The sequence below is a fragment of the Pelophylax lessonae genome, assembly GCF_965119305.1.
Source record: "Pelophylax lessonae genome assembly, chromosome: 9".
NCBI lineage: Eukaryota > Metazoa > Chordata > Amphibia > Anura > Ranidae > Pelophylax > Pelophylax lessonae.
Genome location: NC_138776.1, coordinates 220,712,892 through 220,737,496, shown reverse-complemented (window position 1 = coordinate 220,737,496; position 24,605 = coordinate 220,712,892). Strand labels below are relative to the sequence as shown.

The following is a 24,605-nucleotide window of genomic DNA, read 5'->3' as shown; positions in this document are numbered from 1 at the left end:
TTGCATTTTTTACATATTTCTCTTGGTTTTTACCTAGTGAATAGCAGCTGCAAAACACAGTTTATTGACCATTTTAAGTGCGGGTTATAATAATTTTTCTACATGCAGGAATACTATGGAGTGGAGTGGACCATACATATGTTTGTTCTGGCCGCAGGCTTTGTCATCTCCCACTGCTTGGTAACAGCTTGTAGATCTATTTACTATTTGGAGTGTGATGGGCCACTTGCATTACCTTCCGGCTCCAGCGGTTATTGTTGTCCCCCATTGCCTGGTTACTGTATGGTAGAAATAATAACGGAGAGGACGTAATTGACGCTGCTCCTGATGACGCACAGCGTTTCGAAAATACTATTAACTTTTACCAGCTCAAATTTTTTGTTTGTTTGTGAGTATATACTTTTATTTAAATAAACCACTTATTTTTAATGGATTTACACTATGAGTTGTTTCCATCTCTGCACACCTGTGGTCACTGGGAATGCATTTCCAAGTTATTTGGCGTTTGTGGTCCATATATCCCAGGTCTTTAATACTGGGCATACAGTATATAGGAGAAGCCTTATTCAACCTGTGATTGATGCTCGTTACCCCTGTAGGGGTTTTTCTCTCTGCAGAGTGTGATCTTGGGACAGAGGGGGAACATGCGTATATTCAGAGTCACAATTTACCATTTTTCCATATGGACTTATTTATATATATATATATATATATATATATATATATATATATATATATATATATATATATATATTTGTTTCCCCTTTTTTTTAAGGATTTTATTAAAATTTTGGACTTTTTTACTGATTAATAATTTTTTATGCATATCCATATAACTTTTTGCACAAATGTGACTTTTTCACACTTTGTCACTTTATTAATATTTTCCTCTTTTGTGGGATATATATATATATATATATATATATATATATATATATATATATATATATATATATATATATTTAGCATTTTAATTTGCAGCAATTTCTACTGCTTTTCCTTGGTTTTATTCGTTATTCACATTTGCGCATATATCCTTTGCATTTAAGCCCTTTATTTCTATTTTTTTTTTTTTTTTACCATATTGATATTTGCCAGATTCACACAATTTTTTTCACTTATTGTTTTTACATCCTCCTTGCCCCCAGGCAGCGTCACCTATACCTCCTTTTACATTTTCAATCAGATAAAAAAGCTGCCCCCTGGAATATTTAGAATCCAAGATTTGCTTGACTTCTTACATAGTTACATAGTTACATAGTAGGTGAGGTTGAATAAAGACAATAGTCCATCCAGTTCAACCTGTGTAGGTGTGTGTGGCTGTAATCATCTCACATAGCCCTGAATGTTCTGATCCTTGAGATGTACGTCTAAGAGTCTTTTGAAAGCCACCATACTACCCGCAGAAACCACCTCTTGTGGTAGAGAATTCCACAATCTTGTAGCCCTAACAGTAAAGAACCCCCCCCACGTTGCCTGAGGTTAAAACGCTTCTCCTCTAATCGCATTGTATGCCCTTGAGTCCTCATGCAATCCCTTCGACTGAACAGCTTATTTTCTAAGCTGAGATCCCCATTGAGATATTTAAAAATTGCTATCATGTCCCCCCTCAGACGCCTCTTCTCCAGGGAGAATAAATCAAGCGATTGCAGACGCTCTTCATAATTAAGGTACTCCAATCCCCTAATTAGTTTAGTTGCCCTTCTCTGGACTCTCTCCAGCTCCAACACATCCCTCCTGAGGACCGGCGACCAGAACTGGACAGAATACTCCGGATGCGGTCGGACCAGAGTTTTATAAAGTGGAAGGATTATAGACTTATCTCTGGAATACATACCTTTCTTTATGCATGCTAATATTCTGCCGGCTTTGGCAGCTGCCGCTTGACATTGCATGCTATTGCCTAGTCTATCATCAACCAAGACTCCCAGATCTTTCTCCATTTTTGATTCCAAGAATGCGTAGCATCAACAACCTGGAAAGGAGCTTGGACATTACCCATCAGGCGCTGGCAGGGGCCAGCATAGAGGAGGATGGAGTAGAGGAGACGCAAGCAGCAGAGGTAGGCAGCTGGGTGACCGTTAGGAAGGTTAGTGGGAAGAGCGTCAGGGAGGCCAGTCCTGAGTTGGTACACCCTAACAACTTTGCCGAGTTGCAGGTTGAGGGGGATATCAGCTCAGGGGTGGCAGGGCTGGAGCAGGCGTCCCCCCCCGGCTACCAGGGGAGGGGCGGCTCCAGGAAGAAGGGGGGACTTGACTCAGGAAAGGTGAAACAGGTTGTGGTAGTTGGGGACTCAATTATCAAGAGGACAGAGAGGGCAATCTGTAAAAAAGATCTCGGTAGCCGAACAGTATGTTGTTTACCGGGCGCCCGAGTTCGGCACATCCCAGATCTGGCAGACAGATTATTGTGCGGGGCTGGGGATGACCCAGCGGTCATGGTGCATGTGGGCACTAATGACAAAGTGAAAGGAAGGTGGAGGATCCTAAAGAACGATTTCAGGGACTTAGGTAATAGATTGAGGAATAGGACCTCCAAGGTGGTTTTCTCTGAAATACTACCTGTACCTCGAGCCACACAAGAGAGGCAGAAGGAGATTAGGGAACTTAACAAGTGGCTGAGGAATTGGTGTAGGAAGGAGGGGTTTGGGTTCCTGGAGAACTGGGCTGACTTCTCAGTCGGCTACCGGCTCTTTAGTAAGGATGGGCTGCACCTTAATGGGGACGGTACAGCTATTTTGGGGAGAAAGATGGCCACCAAGTTGGAGGGGCTTTTAAACTAGGAGACGGGGGGAGGGCTCAGAAGTAGAGTCAGTCAGGAGGGAGTAAGGAACAGAAGGTAGTATTAGAGTCAGCAGCGACAATAGGGGCATAACGTCCCTGGGCAGGAGTAACCCAGGGATGCCAGGCCGAAAAGGGAGTGGTGGCTTGGAATGCAAATGCGCTCCAGCTACCATAGGCTGGAAGACACAAGAGCCAGGGAAGAAAAACAGACAAACACACACAACAGTTGCCATGGAATATGCAATATAAAAGTAGACATCACCGCACACGGCATCCCCCACGACCATGCCTTGATCCAGAAGATGCTGCTGCAGTGGCCAAGGGCGTTTATGGCCACCTGCTAATAGCTAGGCTCTTAGGCCATACTGGCGCTTTGCCTGCCAATGGCCAAGCTTAAGCTCTTCATGGCACAGCATCCATCGCCCTTCTCCACCCCGCTAATAGCTGGGGAATGCTAGAGACTCCACATGGCACCGAATCCATCGCCCTTCTCCACCCTGCTAATAGCTGGGGACCGCTTGGGATTCCACTTGGCACCGAATCCATGGCCCTTTTCCACCCTGCTAATAGCTGGCGACTGCTGGAGACTCCACACGTCTTCCAGGGCACAGCTTGCTGAACAAACAAGCCTCGATTGTGGACACTTTATCAAAGGTAAGACTTCGTCCATTCTGGTCCTTAGGAGTAGGACAAAAAAAGGAACGTGGCCTTTGGCTCAGAGCAAAGATTTATGGGAATGGGGTCCTATGGATGAGGAGTGGAGGCGGGGTTAACCCATACCTTTGCTGCCATGGTGTCTGTCAGGAAAGATTTTTTTTTGTAAAACATGTAGATATCTGGGACTTCCATCATATGGACTATCATTACTCCTTTTGGGAGAACTGTCTAAAGTTAGCACAGGCAACTAGAGAAAATGACTTAACAAAAGTCAAAGAGAGAAACTAGGTGCACAGACTGCCAGGTTCAAGGAAAGAGAAGACTGATCAGGGGACATTCATGACATGACTGATTCTATCAGCATTGACCTGAATAGAAACATTATCCTTTTCTCTCTGACAAAATAAGCAGGCATTAGTTGATTGTAAGCTGGAGAGGCACTAGTGTAGGAACTATTTTTTTTTTTTATAACCAAATTTTTATTGAATTTTTGCAAAAAGCTTAGATACAAACGTTGTATTAGCATAATAAAGAATAGAACAATTATGACATTGGTCACAGCTATAAAACAAGAAACATGAACATAACAACAGGTCGAGTCAAGGCAATACAGATGAACCTTGCCGGTGACATATGAGTGTGTTGAGCTTCCACCCTATGAGGGCCAAACATTAAGGTACACCGGGCTCTGACTACCCCACATGGGAACCAACTGTAGTCAGGACCGGGTACAACATGGGGAGTATTATAGGTTGGGGTCATCAATGATTAACTAGTGGTAGGTCAATACGCGGGGGAGCAACGAGAGAAGGAAACATGTACCAGCAAGGTTCCACAAAAGGAATAAAAAACAAGAGGAAAAGAGGAAGATGTTCTGATAAGTAGGTGGACCTCTGATGCAAAAAAGTGTGGGAGTGTCCCCAGTCCGTGGGGGTGCATTGAATTCCCCAAGCAGAATAAATTTGGGACGATGTAGGTTATCTGGGGGCGTATTACAGGAGACAGTTACATTGAGACCGGTGGAAGTTCATAGGTTAGCACTCCTATGATCAGATAGCCAGGGTGCCCAGTGTTCGTAGAAGGAGGTGGTGGTCATGTTGGCTTTAGCGAAGGCAAATTCCATTCGGAGATGATTGTTTAGCAATATAATGGTGTCCGCTAGTGTGGGGGGTTTTGGTGATTTCCAGGCTTTCGCCAATGCTAGGCGAGCTGCTATGAGGACATGGGTAGCTAGGACTCTGATGGGAGAGGGCCATGTTGGAATTGAGAGACCCAGGAGGAGATCCAGAGGGGAAAGTGGGGAGGAAATGTTGCATAGGGAGGAGAGAAATGCGGAGATGGAATCCCAGAAAGGTTTGATATGCGTGCAGTCCCACCATATATGTTGAAGTGAGCCTACGCCTTGACATCCCCGCCAGCATAACGGAGATGAGGTAGGATACATAGTTGCAAGCCTAGAGGGGGTAAAGTACCATTTATGGAAAAGTTTTTGTAAAGATTCCCAATGGGATATGCACCTTGAGGCTTTTAATGGTATGAGCAGTGCTCGGTGCCACACATGTGGGGGTGGGGAGCTGGGTACCATCGAAGACCAAAAGACCATAGATGAAGAGGATGCATTCTGTGTAGATTGTAAGAGCGTAGTATATATGAGGGATATGCCCTTAACTGCAGGTTTAGGAGTGTTGTAGAATTTCATGATTGGACCCAATATGGAAGGTTCAGACGTCAGTTGGATTTTGGAGAGGAATGAACGAATCCTTAGGTATGGGAAAAGGGAGTTGGGCGGCAGATCAAAGGAATTTTGAAGGTCACAGAAGGACTGTATGCCAGAGCTCGAGAGGATGTGGTTCAGGTTGTTTAGACTTTTGGCAGACCAGGTAAAGATGGGGAGGTCCGGGGATAGCAGCCCCAAAGCTGAAATAGGAAGGTGAGTGATTATAGACCGTGGTAGTCCTTTTGCAGACTTAGTCGTGGCTAACCAAACCCTTGTCGCTGTATTGACAGATCCTAGATGATGGTGTTGGGGTTTAAAGTTAAGTAGCATAGCTGTGAGGAGGAGTTGTGGATCCACTCCTATAGTTGCAGTTTCAATGTGTTTCCACAATTTAGTTGAATGTGGGGACCACCATTCTCTAATTTGATCCAATACGATCGCTCTATAGTATTGCTTAATGTCCGGGGCTCCCAAGCCTCCTCGAGAAACTGGGGTAAGGAGAAGTGACTTTTTTATCCGAGGCTTTTTGTGTTGCCAGATAAATGTGTTGATTAAACCTTGTAGCTTATAGATTTGAGAAGTCAAAAAAGGAGGTGGGATGGTTCGAAGGAAGTACAATATATGGGGAAGAAGGTACATTTTTGCTTGGGCGATCCGACCTGCCCATGAGACAGGAAGGTGGTCCAAGTCCTTGGAGAGTTGCGTCAGCCTTCCCACGAGGGTGTCAAAATTATATTTTAGGATGTTGCGACTTGGGGAGGTCAGGATAATGCCCAGGTATGACAAAGACGCGTTAGCAAACCATTGGAATGAGGTAGTGGAAGAGATGGTGCGTGCCACGTCAGGAGCTATACCGATATTTAGCATAGTGGATTTAGAGTGATTTAGTTTGTACAGGGATATTGAACTGAACGTGTTTAGTAAGTGGATGACTTGCGACAGCGATTCTACAGGGTTAGTGAGTGTGAGGATGACATCGTCAGCGTATAGGCCTATTTTATGCTCCGTGTCTCCAATGACGACCCCGGAAATCGTTTGCGACGTTCTGATGGCTTGTGCCAAAGGTTCCATAACCATAGCAAAAATCAAGGGGGAGAGTGGGCATCCTTGGCGTGTGCCATTTGTTATTGGGAACAGGTCAGAGGTGATCCCGGAAGTCCAAACCCGTGCACTGGGAGAGGAGTACAGATTCATAATAGCAGTGAGAAAAGGGCCTGATAATCCGAATTTGGAGAGGACTTCCTCCATATATTTCCAGTGGACCCTGTCGAACGTCTTCTCCGCGTCCAGGGAAAGGAAGAGAGAAGGCGTCCGACAGTGCTCCGCGTGTTGGATAAGGTCGACGAGGCGGCGAGTGCCATCCGCCGCCTGCCTACCTGGTATAAAACCCACTTGATCTGGGTGAATGAGTTGGGGAAGGATTGTAGAGAGGCGTTGGGCTAGCAATTTCGCATATAGTTTGGTGTCCGTGTTCAACAGGGAGATCGGACGATAGTTGGCAGGACTGTCAGGGGATTTACCTGGTTTGGGGAGTGTGACTATCAGGGCCTCTAATGATTCCTTAGGCATGTTGCCAGTGGAGACGTAGTGGTTGTATGCTTTGTAAAGATGTGGAGCGAGTTGGGGGGCAAAGTGTTTATAATATTCATTAGAATATCCATCTGGGCCAGGAGCCTTGTGGAGGGGAAGAGATTTAATAGCCGCAAGAACTTCTGCTTGAGAGAATGGGGCAGATAAGGATTCCAATTGTGTAGGTGATACATGCGGGAGTTGGACAGAAGATAGGAAGTGGGAGATGTCAGCTGGCGAGGGGGGAGGGGATGGATCTGTATCTTTTAAGTTGTACAGTTGTGCATAAAAAGCGCTAAATTCATTAGCAATGTCCAGGGGGTTGCGCAGGCGATTACCCGCGGAGTTCGTGAGGAATTGGATTTTGGTTATGGCTGTCTGACGCTTGGACAGTTTGGCAAGGAAAGTGCCCGCTTTGTTGGCAGAGGTATAGAACTGCAGTTTAAGGCGTTTAATGTATAGATCAAAGTTTTGGTGCAGGTGGGTACTTAGTTGGGAACGAGCAGATTTCAATTCCGCGTGTGTGATATCAGACACGTTTTGTCTGTGGATTTTTTCCAGGTCCCTAATACGAGTAAGAAGGGAACTCGTGGTGGCTGAGCGTTTTTTGCGTTCCTGGGACCCTAATTTGATGAACAACCCCCGTAGGAAGGCTTTATGCGCATTCCAGGTAATGGAATGATCAGTCACAGAGTCACCATTTAGTTCAAAAAAGGTCTCAATCTCGGATCAAATCTTGGATTCATATGTGGGGTTTGTAATTAGAGAGGAATTCAGCCTCCAAATGGTGTGTGGTGGCGAAGCACCCCTTTCTAAAATTTTGAGGGAAATCGGTGCGTGGTCCGACCAAGTTATAGAACCAATAGTGGCTTCTGTGACCAATTGCAAGGTGTGTTTATCGGTCAGAAAGAGGTCAATTCGAGAGTAAGACTGTTGAGGGTGAGAGAAAAACGTGTAGTCCCGTTCATCACCATGTAAGCACCTCCACGGATCATACATGTCCTCATTTGTCAGAAGGACAGCAAGGGCTGAGGGTCTGCGACTTATAGGGTTGGAAGTGTCTAAATTAATATCTACAATATCATTAAAATCGCCACAAAGAAGAATTGGATCTGATCTGAATGGTGCCAATTTGGCAAATAGGAGAGAGTAAAATTTCTTTTGGGCTGTGTTGGGGGCGTACACATTTACTAGGGTCATCCGAGAGTGTCCAAAGGTAGCGGATAAAATTAAGTATCTACCTTCGGGGTCAATTTCACAATGGTGTGGTGCAAACGTGATGGAGTCTCGTATGCCAATCATTACCCATCTTTTTTTCTTTGGGGCGTTGGCAAAGAAGCAGTGAGGGAATTGTTTGTGAGAGCATTTTGGAGGATTGGATTGTAGAAAGTGTGTTTCTTGTACACAAATAACATGTGCTTGAGAGGATAGGGCTTCCTTCCATAAGAGGTGTCTTTTAAATGGGGAATTGAGGCCCTTAGCATTGATAGAGGTGATATTGAGTGTCATGATGAGTTCTGTAGGTGGATACTAGTGAGTGGAAGAACGGGACCACAGGCTCCCGATCCCCTTGGAGAGGGAAACGGGAAGTATCAAACTGTAATACACGTAACAGTCAACAAACTAATAAACAAATAATATGAGATATCAAGAGATACTGCACAATAGTATCTATGCGGTAAGGGTAACAATTAATGACTAGACAATACCAAATTGGAGATATAAAGAGGTGCAAAACTGCCTCTAAGCCTGTGACTCAATGCAATAAACCAGTAAGAGGAAAAACGTAATAGCAAAAGTAAAGGAAAAATTGACAAGTGTGCTTGGCACACTATACCTCGAAGGTGTGGGTAGAGTGGTGATTCAATGACCACACCGGATCCAGTAGTGGCATGGAATACGTTGGAAGGGGAAGGCATTACGTTTTGTTCCTGTCAGGAGAGGGACCTTGTTGAGAGGACGTATTAGGGTGAGACTTGCCATGGTGAGGGGTGAGAGGGGGAAGCGGGAGGAGACCCCAATTTGTCAGCTTCTTGTATCCATCTTTAGGTGACAGGATAGGGACCATTTGTTGCTGGTAAATTACCAGGAGTTTGGTAGGGAAACCCCATTTGTAGATTATTTTTCTTTCTTGAAGGATGGACGTGATAGGTGTGAAAGTGCAGTGGATCCGGAACGTGGAGCGGAGTGCCTGACTCACGCAATCATCACGGTCTGCGGCAGACCACGCACCCGTGTGAGAAGAGAGCTTAAATGTTGGACTAAAGTTACTACATCAATGTAATGTAGACGTGAGCAAGAGATTAAAAAGCATAGATACAGCTGAGGAGAGTTAATGTCATTCTGGGGGGAGATCCTGCTATATCTTGCTGGTTGGAGACTGAGCCTGGATATGGTCAGGTGGTTGCAATGTACAGGGTAGGTAGTTGGATAAAAGTCACTGCAGCAGGTAGGATATAGTGCGGGCAAAGAGTCTGGATGCAGCTGCTGAGGTATAAGGTCAGTTGGGGTATAATGCTTACCCGGCGCCCGGCGTGTGGAGCACAGTGGTAGGAGAGGCCGCGGCTTCTAGGACAGCTAGGCCGCAACCTCGGGCGCCACTCTGCAGCCGTATTTCACATCCCAGAAGGTGGATGGCGGTCCCGGGGTGCCCAGGCAGGTGGAGGGAGTCTCCGGATTGCAGTTAGGGAGACCGTAGGAGCCCGGAGAGCCGCCGCTGGACTGGACGTCGGATCGCGGCGGCCGCTAGGAAAGGCCGAGGCTTCGGAGGTGATGTAGGCCCCGAATCTGGATCCCCGGATTATCGCCAGCGAGACTCCCAAGACTTGTACCGACCTGTACATCGGGTCTCAGAGGGTGTTCCTCGATGGTGTGGAGGCTGTGTATGGGGTTTGAGCGGTGGATGGCGATGGATTAGAAAGCTGGTTAGACGGAGCTCCCCTCCAAAGCGTCCAGCTTGCTCAGCTTCCGGTCATGCCCCAGTGTAGGAACTATTAAACCCAAATCCTAGTGATGGAAGAAGCATGTGGAACCATTGAGGGGTGAAAAGTAAAAGAAATTCTTGGGTTTTTCTGTTGCAAATGAATGGGGCCTTGGAATATCACTGGTTGCTAAGGACATGGCAGGTGTTGGCTTCTGCCGTTTCCTTAATACCTGTTGGAAGAAGGAAAAACCTCTACTATATATGATGTTTGGCTGACGATGAACAAGCTAAAAGTGCAGCTTTAGGTTTAAATGCCTGAGCAAGCAAATTTTGGTCAGAGAGCTCATCCCTACTGTCCAGATATAAGAATACAAATATTAATATTAAATACTTTCTATACTACATTAGTATACATTCATTTTAATGTCATACATAAAATGTTGATCATTTTAGCAAAGAGATTAGTACTTTAAGCTCAAAAACTCTTGGAGACTATCCATATGGTTTTCAGAACAGCAGATCATTCGCAGATACAGTATTTTAGTTATAGCCTCCAAATTTAGACATATTTGGAAAATTTAGTGTAAAGTTTTTTTACGATGATAGATACCATTTTTGTGTTTGTCTGGCTCAATTGTCTACCAAATACACACAGATCTGTATATATTGTAAATAAGAAATGACTTATCATTCATGCACTTTATTTGTAGCATTCTTAACTTTACTTTTTTATATTTTTAAAGATATGGAGACATCAATACCCAATGAAACATTGAAACAACAATGAAGACCAATAAAAATTAACAGACAGTATATAAAACAGCTAGTTACTAATAAGTTTTAGTATGGATTTATCTTCTATCACTGGCATGCATTAAATGTAGCTTGAAAAAAATGTACTATTCCAAAGTTTTTTCTTAGTATTATGCATTTACTTAGTATTAAAATGTTAATGTCAATTCAGAGGCGCACTATAAACATAATGCATGATTGCAACATTACAGGTAGGTTGTTACAACATCAAATAGATGTTAATGATCATTTTTATTAACTGTAATTGAGGCACTCAAAGTAATACAGGTATTTGTGTAAAGGAAGCACTGCTGTCCAGAAAGTTTATCTGCAGAAGTCTTGGGCCAATCATTAAGGTGCTTCTGCTTGACAAGCAGCCAGCAGTGTCATTATTTTGATGACTTTATTCCTGTATGACACTGTGAACTATTCAATGCCAGGCAGTGTTGTAGGAAAATTTCCATACCCTTATCCCATGTATGTTTCAATTGGATAAGGTTTGGCATGCTTTCATGTGAAACACCGATGGAAGCTGCCACAATATTGGTTTCCTGAGCTCCTGAGCAGATCTTTTACACCAATCAATTTGCTCTTCTTAACAGCACATGAAGTGTGCCAAACCTTTTGAAAGCCTGCCTCCTGTTCTGTCATGTGGCAAGTTAGTTGTCAAATTGATTCTTATAGACTTTTAATTTGGAAATAACAATTCTGACACCATTCAGTCTAGATTCTTAAAAGCCCAGAAAGGCCTTCTGAATTAAAAGTATAGGAAATTGTGTTCATATAAAAACTTTTCATAATTGTGCTCCCCTTGTATGGGTGAGGAGATTATAAACTCTTTTCATAGTTTTACTTAGCTGAAAGGTATAGTGACTGAGAAGAAAATAAATGTAGTACTTCCCCCTTAGAAGCCACTGGATAGATGGTTCCGTGATTGGCCAAGAGCTCACCAACACTCCTGTAACAGAACATGGGCTTTATTAAAAATAAACAGCAAGTACTGCAGAAAAATAGTTTGTTAAGACAGTAAAATAGCATTAATTGACACAACAATAGTTCAGCTAAAATTATGCTATCAAGAGCAAAGGTTTTAACTAAGTGGACTATCTACAAACAGGAGGCCATATCCATACCACGGGCCAGCGAAGTGTGTGGGTGTGTATGGCGGGGGGAATGTTGTGTGTGTGTGTGGGGGGGGGGAGGAGTGTGTGTGTGTGGGGGGGGAAGTGTGTGTGTGTGTGTGGGGGAGGAGTGTGTGTGTGTGTGGGGGGGAGGAGTGTGTGCGTGTGGGGGGGAAGAGTGTGTGCGTGTGTGGGGGGGAGTGTGTGCATGTGTGGGGGGGAGTGTGTGGGGGGAGGAGTGTGTGTGTGTGTGTGTGGGGGGGGGAGGTGTGTGTGTGGGGGGAGGAGTGTGTGTGTGTGTGTGTGTGTGGGGGGAGGAGTGTGTGTGTGTGTGTGTGGGGGAGGAGGAGTGTGTGTGTGTGTGGGGGAGGAGGAGTGTGTGTGTGGGGGGGGAGGAGTGTGTGTGTGTGTGTGTGGGGGGAGTGTGTGTGTGTGTGGGGGGGGGAGTGTGTGTGTGTGTGGGGGGGGGGGAGTGTGTGTGTGTGGGGGGGGGAGGAGTGTGTGTGTGTGTGGGGGGGGAGTGTGTGTGTGTGTGGGGGGGAGGAGTGTGTGTGTGTGTGTGTGTGTGTGTGTGTGTGTGTAGGGGGGAGGAGGAGGAGTGTGTGTGTGGGGGGGAGGAGGAGGAGTGTGTGTGGAAGGCTAAATTGTAAGAAATAATTAAAGTGTGTATGTATAGATTTAGCTAAAAATATATATAAATTAAGGAATAATACAACATTTCCATTCAGCCTCTGTGGATGAATGTAACCAAAACATTTAATAAAAAATCACTAAAAATGATTACTAAATAAAAGATTGCTACAGCGCTCACTCACCTTTTTAGTTGGCCTAGGTCAGTGATGATGAACCTTGGCAACACAGGTGTTTTGTAACATTTCCCATGATGCTCACCTACACTGCAGAGTACATGAGCATTATGGGAAATGTAGGGCAAAAACATCTAGGGGGGTTAAGGATTACCATTACTGGCCTAGGTAAAACATTTCCAATACATTTTAGTTGTCTGTGTGTACCATTTTTAAAATAAAGCAAAATCTCTTTAAAATAAATTGCAAATGGTACATTGGCGTTCGCCCTGGACCAGAAATGACACCAAATTGGGTTGCACACATTCCAGCAAGTGGTCACAATCAACTGGCTAATCATGGTGAGGGCCACTTTCAGCTGTGAAGAAATGGCATTCATATGCAAAGTAAGTGTGGGGGGTGGGGGGGGTCTGTGCTTGTAATCAGAGCATTGATTACCAGTGCAGACCCTTGGGGGATGCCACTAGAGCCACTAGGGATTGCTGACCCATGGCCACCAGGGATGCCCACCCATGCCACCATTGATGCCAATCAGTGCTCAGGGAGCCTGTTAGTGCCCTCCTCATCAGTGCTGCCCATCATTACCATCTATCAGTGCTGCCCACCAGTGCCAATCATTGCCCATCAGTGCCACCTATCAATGCCCACCAATGCTGCATATCAGTGCGCCTATCAGTGTCCATCAGTGCTGCATATTAGTGTCTCATCAGTGCCTGCCAGCGCAGCCTCATCAATGCTCGTCAGTGCAACAAAAAACATATTGATTTACCAAATTTTATTACATAAACAAAAACACATTTTTTTAGAGGTCAAACATTTAGGTCTTCTTTTTTGCCAATAAAAAATAAACCTTGCAGTGATCAAATACCCCCCAAAAAAAACAATATTTGTGTGAAAATAATGTCATACATTTGTGTTAGGTACAGGGTTGCATGACCGCGCAATTGTCATTCAAAATGCAACAGCATAAAAAGCTGAAAATTGGCCTGGGCAGGAAGGGAGTGTAACTGCCCTGTAAGGAAGTGGTTAACTATTGAAACATGGGACTAAATATTCCAAGGGTAATCATTCTCAGCTCAATGGTTTAGTGGTTAGTGTTCCTATCTATAAACACTGAGAGCATGAGTTCAAATCCCAAGTGTGCCATCACTTCCTTAAATTTTAGACAACTGTAAATAAATACTGAAACTTGGCAAAGGCATAATTGCACCCTGCATATATGCATGTCTGTTTCTTGAATATACATGGCCATTGACATGCAATTTTAGGTGATGTAGCCAAAGTATTACTATGTGGCAAAAAAAAAAAAGAAATGACACACAACTGTGAGCACACAGGGTGTTATCATGGTTGGGCCTTGAACTCATGACCTAGCAATCTTTGTCTATGAGCATAGACCACTACACCAAAGTGCTGAATACAATCAGACATGCCTGAACGTTTCAGATAAATAAAGAATGAAGATTGCTAATTAGACAGCTGTGTAGTCTGCTATTAGTAAATCTAAAGGTTAAAACACATAAGATGGGGGCGTGGCCTGGAGGCAGCAGCATGAGAGCATGCTAACACATCAAGCTCCAGGCTTCCACAGCCGGCCCGGGCAAATACTGAGAAAACCCCGGTATGTCTCCGGGTAGAAAACGAGGGGCAAACACGGCCGTCCGTACACCAGGAAAGAAAAAGGAGGAGATAATACAATACCTTCGTTCCCCACAACCCACAGCCCCGACGGTGTCCAGCGGGAGCATAGCGGTAGGAGAACAAATGAGGGAGGAAGCTGGCGATGCGAGCAGCCCACAGAGCGAGACGCAGGTAGTGTCTGAGGCGGCGTCTATGGCGGGAACACATGGCTCAGACACGCAGGGGACCCAGCCGCCAGCAGCTAGCTCACAGGCAGACCCGGAGATCCGAGCACTGCTGAGAGCCCTCCCTACACGAACAGAGATCGAGTCCCTAGTACAGAGGATTGAGGAGACACACAAACGAGACTTACAAGTAGTGAAGAGGGATATACAGGCCATGGTGGAGAGAGTTCAAAGAGATGAGCAGGCAACCACCGCACTGGAGACACGGGTTGCAGCTTTGGAAAAGACCCGGGAGGACTCTAGAGAATCAGTTATCTCGCTTCAACTACACCTAGAGGACATAGAAGACAGGAGTCGTAGGAATAACCTATGGCTCAGAAACATACCAGAGTCGGTGGGAGGAGAGGACCTGAGAGGAAAGGTAACGGCTGTATTTCAAAAAATCCTCGGGTTAAACCTCTCAGACTCTATAGAACTGGATAGAGTCCATCGGGCAACAGGTTATAAATCTACAGATCCAGACAGGCCAAGGGATGTGGTCTGTAGGATGCATTACTACACCCAAAAGGAAAAAATCCTAAGACAAGCATGGGAATCCGGAACAGTAGACCTAGAAGGTACGGCTATCAAGATATTACCAGACCTGTCCAAGTCAACATTGCAGAGGAGAGCCTTATTGCGCCCAGTGTTGGAAGCGGCACGCAAGGAGGGATACACATATCGATGGAAATACCCTCTAGCGGTGACCTTTCGGAAAGAGGCACGAGCATTTACACTGCGGCATCCCACAGAGCTACCAGGCCTTTTTCCTTTCCTGGGGATACCCCCCATACATGTCGAAAATTGGCTGATTAGCCTACCACGAATGGAAGGAAGGCCGCGAAGGGAGCCTATGGCGGAGAAGATAGCCCGGTAGCGTGAGTTTTAAAATAAATATGCTTAAATAATGGAACATTGACATATGGTACTTTTCTTGCCTATTAAGACGGTGACTTCCCTATCATATTTTTTCTTTTTCTAGGAGGATGCCAGCCTCCTTTTTTCCCTCACCACTGATCGCTCCCCCCCAAACACATGGGAGAGGGAGTCTCTGCCCCAATTTCTTCTTTTTTTTTACCCCCTGAGAACCCATTATATGTTACCATCCCCTCTCTGCCAGGATAGACCAAGGCCTAGTGTCCCCTACCCTGTATCCACACCCCATTTTTGTCTGGAACCTTTCCGGAATAACTGGAAGAATATCTCACCCCTCAACAATAATGGAGACATTCTCTTTTTTCTTTTTTTCTTTTTACTTAGAGGAGGAAAAAATGTGGGGACTAAATCCTCTTCCCGTTCCTCCTTTTGATCCCCCCTCTTGTTTTACACCGACCGGGGCTTGGACTATAGGGGATTATGCCTTTTTTCTTTTTTTTCCTTATGTGAGGAGGGTGGAGGCGAGGGGGGAAGGGAAGATGCTTATACAAAAACAAATGCGGTGGTCTAGATAATAAATATGTAAGATTGAATGGGGGAGGTGGGGGGGAGGGGCGGAGTTTGGGGGTAGAGGGAGAGAGATGGCAGTGGAACGTATTGAATTGATTACACCCACTTGCCCCCTCCCCCCCCCTTGGAACGAGAGTACTTCAGAAGGGGGTCTATGTGGGGTGGGCTGTAGGGGGGGAGATGAAATAATCGACCGCTCTCTGCCTACTGGGTTTTGGAGGGGGAGGGGATGGGGGGGAAGGGTATTGAGGGAGGGGTGGATTGTTGTGAACGAATATATATCGGGGGGGTCCTGGTTGGGGGTGGGCTGGGGGGTGAGGGGGGGGGGCGAGTGGGGGGGGACCCGGGGGGGGGTGGTATGGATACCCGGGTCAGTATAGAGGTAGAGGGAGACACATTTTAGTTACAGAGAAGAAAAGAGGAATTTAGGGAAACGTTGAAAATCTAACGGTAATAAATAAGAGAACTAAAGTAGAGATCTATAGAGGTAAAATGTATCCTTCCGGAATAAGATTACATGCGAAATTTGTCTTTGGTGATGCCTGTGGTCCCCCCCCGGCCCCCCTTTTTTCCCTCTGGGGTCCCCCCTACCGCATACCTACCTTCCCCCCCCCCTCTGGTTTGAAAGAAATGGAGAGGGAGATACAGACTGAGGAATACCCAATATATGGAAAAATGTGATGATGGGAGACTTAAATAACTGGATACCCCCAGGTGGCAAGAGGGGATATCCAGATAAGATAGGCAAGAAGGCCCAGGATAAAAGCTGTAAGATAGAAGTTAGCAACTAGGACAAGGTTAGATAGATTCAAACCCCAATTGGAGTAAAAGAAGGGCCGATCAGTGGGAGCCTGGAGATGCCCAAGAGGCTGTTCTCCACACCTAGACCCCTACAGGGCAAGTGCCCAACTGTTGGTCTGCGACCACTGGACGCCTAAAATAGCCCATAATTTCTATTCTTTTCCTTTTTACTTTTTAGGTTTTTTTTTTTCCCACCCTTCCCTCTTTTTCCTTATCCTAACTGGTCCCCCTGGCTAGCTCCAAGCTATTATATTCTAGCACAATAGATACACTTAAAGTATATACGTTAAACGTCAAGGGACTAAACACACCAGAGAAAAGACGAATTCTACTTTCTGAATTAAAAAAAATCAGAAATAGATATATCTTATGTACAGGAAACTCATTTCAAAGAAATTAAAACACCGATACTTAAAAATAGATTTTTTCCCCAAGTATACCATTCAACTAGCATGAGTAGTAGAACTAAGGGTGTATCAATAGTGATATCAGGGAAAATTCCATGGTCATGCACACAGACAATGTCTGATACAGAAGGCAGGTTTCTCTTTGTTAAGGGGAATATCGGAAATACTAAGGTAACATTAGCTTCAATATATGCCCCAAACACTCAACAGGATGTCTTCCTGGGAAATTGTTTAGAGAAGTTACGAGAATTTCAGGAGGGGCAGCTTATCCTGGGTGGTGATATGAATATGCCTTTAATACCATCAGAGGACACATAAACAGGCACATCTTCTATCCCACCCAGAATACAGAGAAGGGTTGCAAAACAACTATACAGGTCACATTTGATAGATGCGTGGCGATTGCTACATACAGGAGAGAAGGACTTCACCTTTTTCTCCACATGCATTATACTCCCGGATCGACTACTTCTTGATACCACATTCACAATTACACTCGGTCAAATCAGTAACAATCGGTTCTATAACCTGGTCAGACCACGCTCCACTGACACTTACATATACCCTACAAGAAACCCCCCTAGTCAGATCACAAACATGGACTTTAAACACAAGCTTGCTACAAGAAACAACAGTCATATCGGAGGTAGAGAAAGAAATAGAGCTCTATTTTCAAAACAATGAAGGGGAGGAGACAAGCCCAGGGGTGGTATGGGAGGCCCACAAGGCAGTGATCAGGGGTATATTTATAAAGCACGGTGCACAGCTCAAAAAGATACACACAAAACAAATGAATCAACTTACACGGAAACTACATGAATTGGAAGCCCGACATAAACACGCCTCTAATGCAGAATTAATGAAAGAAATTTCCAACACTCGTAAACAGATAGTAGATATCCTTCAATATAAGGCTAAAGTAGCTATACAGAGAACTAGAAAGACAATGTATGAGTCAGGGGACAAATGTGGGAAAATGTTAGCCAGATCTATACGAGATACAAGAACAAAAACATATATCCCTAAACTTGTTTCTCCAAAAAGCCAGAAAATCGAAAAACCAGAAGAAATAGCAGAGGTATTCCGGAAGTACTACGAATCATTATATAACCTAGACCCACAAAAACAGGAGTCAGAAAAGATGACTCAATACATTATCAGATCAGGCATGCCGGGTCTACCAGAGGAGGTGAGGGAGTCGATGTCTGCAAATATATCAATAGAAGAACTTCAGAAAGCAATTAAAAACACTAAATTAGGGAAGGCACCAGGGCCAGATGGCCTACCAATTCAATATTATAAGACACTCTTCCCTAGATTAGGTTAAAAGATGGTAGACCTATTTAATAGATCTTCTGTACAACCATCTATACACGAAGACATGTTAAGAGCACATATAACGGTGCTATTAAAAGAAGGAAAGGATCCGACAGCATGTCCCAGTTATAGACCTATATCATTACTCAATACAGACTTAAAATTATTTTCCAAAATCATAGCAAGCAGACTGCAGACTCACCTCCCCTCCCTGATACACCTGGACCAAGTGGGCTTTGTGCCCAATAGAGAAGCACGAGATAATACAGTAAAAGCCCTTAATCTCCTATACATAGCCAAAGACTCTAAACAAGCATGTATTTTTATTGGGACAGATGCTGAAAAGGCATTCGACCGGGTCAGTTGGAAATTTATGTTTAAGGTATTACAACATGTGGGGATTGGAGAAAGGATGTTAAATTAGATAACCCAACTTTATACTAATCCAACTGCCCGAGTCAAAGCAAATGGAGTCTTATCAAAAAATTCAAGATTTCTAACGGTACAAGACAGGGATGTCCCCTATCCCCTTTACTATTTACCTTAACGTTAGAGCCTTTCCTATGCGCTATACGGAACAACCCAGACATACAGGGAATAAATACAGCAGGCACACAACAGAAAGTCTCGGCTTATGCAGATGACATGCTTTTTACGCTTATAAACCCACTTATGTCCCTACCCAACCTTTTGCAGGAATTCCGACAATACGGAGCTCTATTTAATTTGAAAATTAATTTAGAAAAACCCGAAGCGATGGGAATTGGGCTAACCAACGATCTAAGGTCACAATTATGTGTAAACTTTGCCATGAGATGGACGGGAGAGGCGTTAAAATACCTGGGAACGCTCTTGCCGGCAGAGCCATCCCGGGTGTACACGCTAAACTTCCCACCCCTCATGAATAAAGTAAGGGAACAACTACGAGGGTGGCAAACGGGACTAAGTTCATGGTTCGGAAGGTGTAACATCCTCAAAATGGCTATTCTACCGAGGTTCCTGTACATGCTTCAGGCAATGCCAATTTCAATACCGTCAAATTATTTTAGACAGATACTGTCAGAATTCCTAAAGTTTATATGGAGTCAGAAAAGACCTAGGCTCCAGAGAACACTTATACATCTACCCAAAATAAATGGGGGTCTTGCAGTCCCGGACATATCAAAATACCACCAGGCAGTACACCTAGGTAGGTTCATAGATTGGTGCTGTCATACTGAAACCAAAATATGGCCTAACATAGAACAGACGCAAAGCGTTATACCGCTGAAGAGGGCCCCATGGTGTTCGGTCTATTAAATAAGGAAACGATGCAACATCCAATAGTAGGAACTACAATTAAGATGTGCAGAAAACTTTTCCGAAATACAGCTATAACTACAAGGTATTCACCATTATTCCCTATATTAGGGAACCCAGCATTCAATTCAGGATATCAGGACGCCCAATTTAATAGATTGAGAGAGAGAGGGAAATTCCAGGCATCCCACTTTATAAAAGCGGGTGCTTGGGTAACTATAAATGAACTGAAGGACCCTAGAGGGGACTTCGGTCTTGACTATTGGAGGGCACTACAACTGAACCACTTCCTACAATATCTTCCACCCCCCACAGAATTTGATAGACCACTGACGGCCTTTGAGAGAGTGTGCACACAAAAAGACGCAGTCGCTCACATACTTTCAAAGACATACTCTCTGATAATAGCTCTATACACTGACTATAGACCTCACTATTTTAGTGGATGGTAGAAGGAACTAGGGATTGAATTTACACAAAAACAAATACAGCATATAATAACATTTACGTTTAAATCCTCGATATGCACAAGGATACCGGAAACAAACTACAAATTATTATCAAGGTGGTACTATACACCAACCAGGTTACACAAATTTTCAGAACAAACACCGGATAGATGCTGGCGGTGTATGGAGGAAAGGGGAAGTCTACTTCATATATTCTGACAATGTCCAAAAATAAAGAGATTTTGGCGTCAGATAAAGGAAATAGCTCATAAATTTACCGAGTTTGAAATTTTAGAGGATCCCATATTCTTTCTCTTCCATGCACCAGAATGGACAGACCGACAATATAAAAAATCGATTTTAAGACACTTGCTAGACTCAGCTAAAGCGTGCATCCCTTTAAGATGGCGGGATTCAAATCCACCAACCATTAATATGTGGATGCATAAAGTGGAGGAAATAAATAAATTTGAGGATATGATCTTAACTGGACAAGGTAGAAGAGAATCGTATACTAAAAGGTGGGCTACATGGAATCAATTTATAGCCTCAGAGGAAGGGAGGGCCTTGAATATGGCAGAGTAGAGAACAATATAAACATATCTAAGGGGGAGGGGGGGTGGAGCGGGGGGGGGAGGAGAGAGACAGAAAACATTTTCTTTTTTTTTTTTTTTATCACTGTCTCCCACCTCATAAGGAGGAGGGAGTCCTAAATAATCAAAGAAAAGGGAGGGAAGAAAGGGAAAAAAAGGAAACACAAAATTTTAAGAAATATATAAAAAGAGATAAATAAGAGAGAAACAGGACACGCAAACGGGGGATGTTACGGAACAGGGCACCCCTGAGCAGGTACCTCCGTTGACAGACGCTCCTAGTGCTTCCCGAGGGCTCCAAGCACTCCACCAGACACCGTAAGAACTTCAGACTCCACGAACCGCCGCAGCTTGGTTAGGGTCTTGGCATCTCCTACCCACCCTGGACCAACGACAAGGCTCCAGGTTCCTGTGGGTGAACCTCTCTTTCCCCAGAGAGTGCAGCAGAATAAGCTCTTACATAAGCTCTTACAAGAGCTCAGTGATTCTCTAAGGGAGTATGGAAGACCATAGCAATCCCTGTAGCAGATTCCCCCAATAACGAGACAAAGCTCCGAGATGAGGGTAAAACAGGAACAACATTTATTGGAAGAACAGAGCACTCTTTTATACAGAAATTGGAACATCCTTCCCCCAACAACCGCTTTCCCATTGGTCAATTGTAAAGTACTTGCAGTTCTCACTAAGGTCCTCTCCAGCATATGCAAATGAGGGCTTGAAAATGAGTCAACAGGGATTGGTCAGATATCTTTGACCAATGCAAGGAGACAGAAGCCCCAGGGGGCAATCAATGTACACAATAGTCAGACACAGAACAATGGTTCCCTAACGAGCCCTCAATACACATTACTCTGAGTGTCAATAGACCGCCCGTCTCCTCAGAACTTCCTGTAATGCCCATATTAGGAGTTGGCTTCCTGTTCCTTACAGTTTACAGGAATAAGTTTTAGCTTCCAGGAGAGGCAAGGCTCCATTAGCCACATGTTTAAAGAAACACAAAAAGACACAAAAATGCATAACTCCCAGTCTACTGAACAGAACCCCTACATTTAACCCATCCCCAGATAGCCTGGATCTGAGCGCTCAACATATCCAAACAGCGCTCAGATGCCACAAACACAGTCAAATTGCCATGGTGTTTATGTTTAGCATGGGCTGATGAGAGGGTCCATAGTCATATTGCAGGAGGCGAGCAACCAGGCTTCTCCAACGCCCAGTGGCGAGATTGGTCTCGTCACAGGGGAAAACACGTTTTTTTTTTTTTTTGTTGTTTTTTCACGGGTGGATAAACCCCAGAAGGGGACATGAGGTGGAGGGGAAAATAACACGGATGATACGAAATGAAGGAAGAGAGGGAAGATGAGTGAGATATAGTTTGAGTCACTAAATGGCACAACGAATAATGGGTTAAGACACAAATAAACACAGATGAGATAAATCACAAAACGGGTTTTTTTTTTTTTTGTGTCTCTCTCACACCCCTCTCTACACACTCTCCCTCCAGGCTTACCAGGAAGGAACCTCCTTTTTCTATAGAGGCAAAGAAAAATATTAAGAGGCTTAACAGAGAAATATCACAAGGGCTTATGCAATAAAAACAAATATTGTAAGGAGACCCCCTCAGAAGGGGCTTTGGTAGATCCCATGGATGAGGGAATCGACGTGGCTCGGGAACTAGTCAGGAGGAAATAATTTTCCAAAAATATCCCAACTAATATATCCATACCCTTTTCCCTTTCCCCCTCCCAAAAATTTTTTTTTTTTTTTTTCTTCTCTATTTGCTTTTTTTCTCTTTCTTTCAACCTGACCTTGGTATAGGATATTTTAAAATAAGAAGGAAAATGAGAGAAACAGGGGGGATCAAGGTAATTTATTTTCAATATGGAAAGATACAATCCAAAATAAGAGAGATATGGGTAAAAGTGAATGATAACGATGTATAGACTGTATAAGGATTGTGTCGAAATATTTGCAAAATGTAAACAAGGAATGCTCCCTTTGTTTGTTTCTTTGTGATAAATAAATAAAATTTATAAAAAAACACATAAGATACATAACTATACCTTAAAACTAAAATAAACCATAATAGATGACATTGCTGTGTAATAGTGATTCAGAATAGACAAATTTCCTCTTATGAAAAACACAAAGGGAATTTGGTTAAACTCCAAACCCGAATTCACTCTTGGTTAACTCCAACTCCGAATTCTCTAAAGCACCTAGTTGAAGGTTTAACTCCAGCAACTTCACCTAATTAGGATGCTAATGAGTTTAGACTGGAGTTATTTTTGGAGAAGTGAGCAGCTCTACTCCAAACTTATAGTGAATTAGGCCCTATGTGACATTTATTGGGGACCGGTGACACTAATACAGTGATCAGTGCTAAAAAAGTCACTGTCACTGTACTAATGATACAGGCAGGAAGGGGTTAACATCAGGGGCAATCAAAGGGTTAAATGTACTCCTAGAGGGTGCTTTCTAACTGTATGGGGGATGCTTTGACTGGGAGTAGACAAAGATCCATGTTCCTGCTTAGCAGGAACACAAGATCTCCATCTTCCCTTCTCACAGAACGGCAGTCTGCCTTGTTTACAACGCGTCCACCAGGCCTGCTGATTGGCTCCTGCTTCCTAGTGGAAGCCTGGTTCCCTAGCAATCTATTTCAAGAGTCAGTTGCCCGACGTCACGGTTGTCCAACCAGATGATAATATTATTGAAGTGGGAGATGATGACCATACTTTTAAAATTCCCATGATAAATTAAAAGAGATATCCCTCCAAGATAATATACTCACCGTATCTTTCCATCAGGGGAATAAAACTAGGAAAGGGGGAAGGCATGCCTAGTTCTTAACAGGGGTTGAAAGGATAAGCAGTGATCTATTTATCCCTATCCGGATATATGGTCTTAAAGCGGAGTTCCGGGCACAGATCTCATTTTTTGCTGAACATACCCCCGGGACAGTCAGGGCTAGCACATTCCACAATGGCTAGCCTCTGATCTGTCCCGGTTCGCACTTACCTGCAAGAAGAAATACTTACTTTGAAAATTTCTTCCACAGCGTTTCCATCTCTCTTGTGGGCAGCTGAAGCCGGCGCGGTCCTCTTCGGTGTCTTCTTCCGCATCTTCTTCTCCCAGAATGCGCCGCACCGGCCCCTCTCGTCACTTCCGGTGCGGCGCCGCATTCATAAACAGCTTCTGGGCATGCCCAGAAGCTGTTTAGCAGGGGAATGCGGCGTCGCCCGGAAGTGACGTGCGGGGCCGGTGCCGTCGCATTGATTCCTGGGAGCGATGACGTTCAGCTCCCAGGAATCATCGCGAGGCAGGAAGTGACGGGGTGAGCCGCGGCGCTGGAGGAGGAAGTACCCTGAGGTGAGTATTTACGATCTTCGATTACAAGGTGAGTGTACAAAAAAAAAAAAATAACTATCCAATTCCTTTTCAGGTTATGTGTAGCTAGCGGAGGGGCACAAAAAAAAAATACCGATTTTGTGCCCGGAACTCCGCTTTAATAGGTTAAAATATGCCAAACTTGATTTAAAACAGCTGCATAGCTATGTTAGACATGGGCTTATAAAACTCATGACTGAAATGGAAATGATCTGTTTATCCACACCTCACCGTCATTGGATTTCAGATTCCATTGATAATTCTGTAGACATTACACAGGCACAGAACGTTCTGTGATTGGCCAGACCTAATCAGCAGGTCCAGGCCATAAATCATTGGCCTGGACCTGATGAATGATCGTTTCTGGAACAAATCCAATCACCACCGGGTACAGGTACCAGGTACATCAATTTGCACAGCCATGCCACCTTTGCGCAGTAAATGTGCGGCGGGTGGTTGGAAACTGGTTAATGACTGCTTATGGAGTCGACTATAGGGGGACCCAGAGGGATATCAAGGGATCTTATGCTGTCCAGATAGTCCAATAAATTATCATCCCCAAGGGCATAAATAATTTCCTACTCTACATAAAGGCTAAAAAGGGACAAAAACTGAAGAGATCAGATGCATTAGTATGCTTGTTCCATAGAATGCAGGGCAAAAGAATTAAAATTACACACACCCCTCTGGT

The 24,605-nt window shown here is 44.3% G+C and overlaps 1 long non-coding RNA gene across 1 annotated transcript in view; it reads left to right on the top strand.

Annotated features, from left to right (window-relative positions):
• Positions 1-10,632, top strand: part of LOC309563708 — a 176,692-nt gene extending 166,060 nt beyond the window's left edge. Inside the window, exon 3 of the long non-coding RNA XR_014225731.1 lies at positions 10,393-10,632. This is a non-coding gene — a long non-coding RNA (uncharacterized lncRNA). The remainder of the gene's footprint in view (positions 1-10,392) is intronic.
• The last annotated feature ends 13,973 nt before the right edge of the window (positions 10,633-24,605 follow it).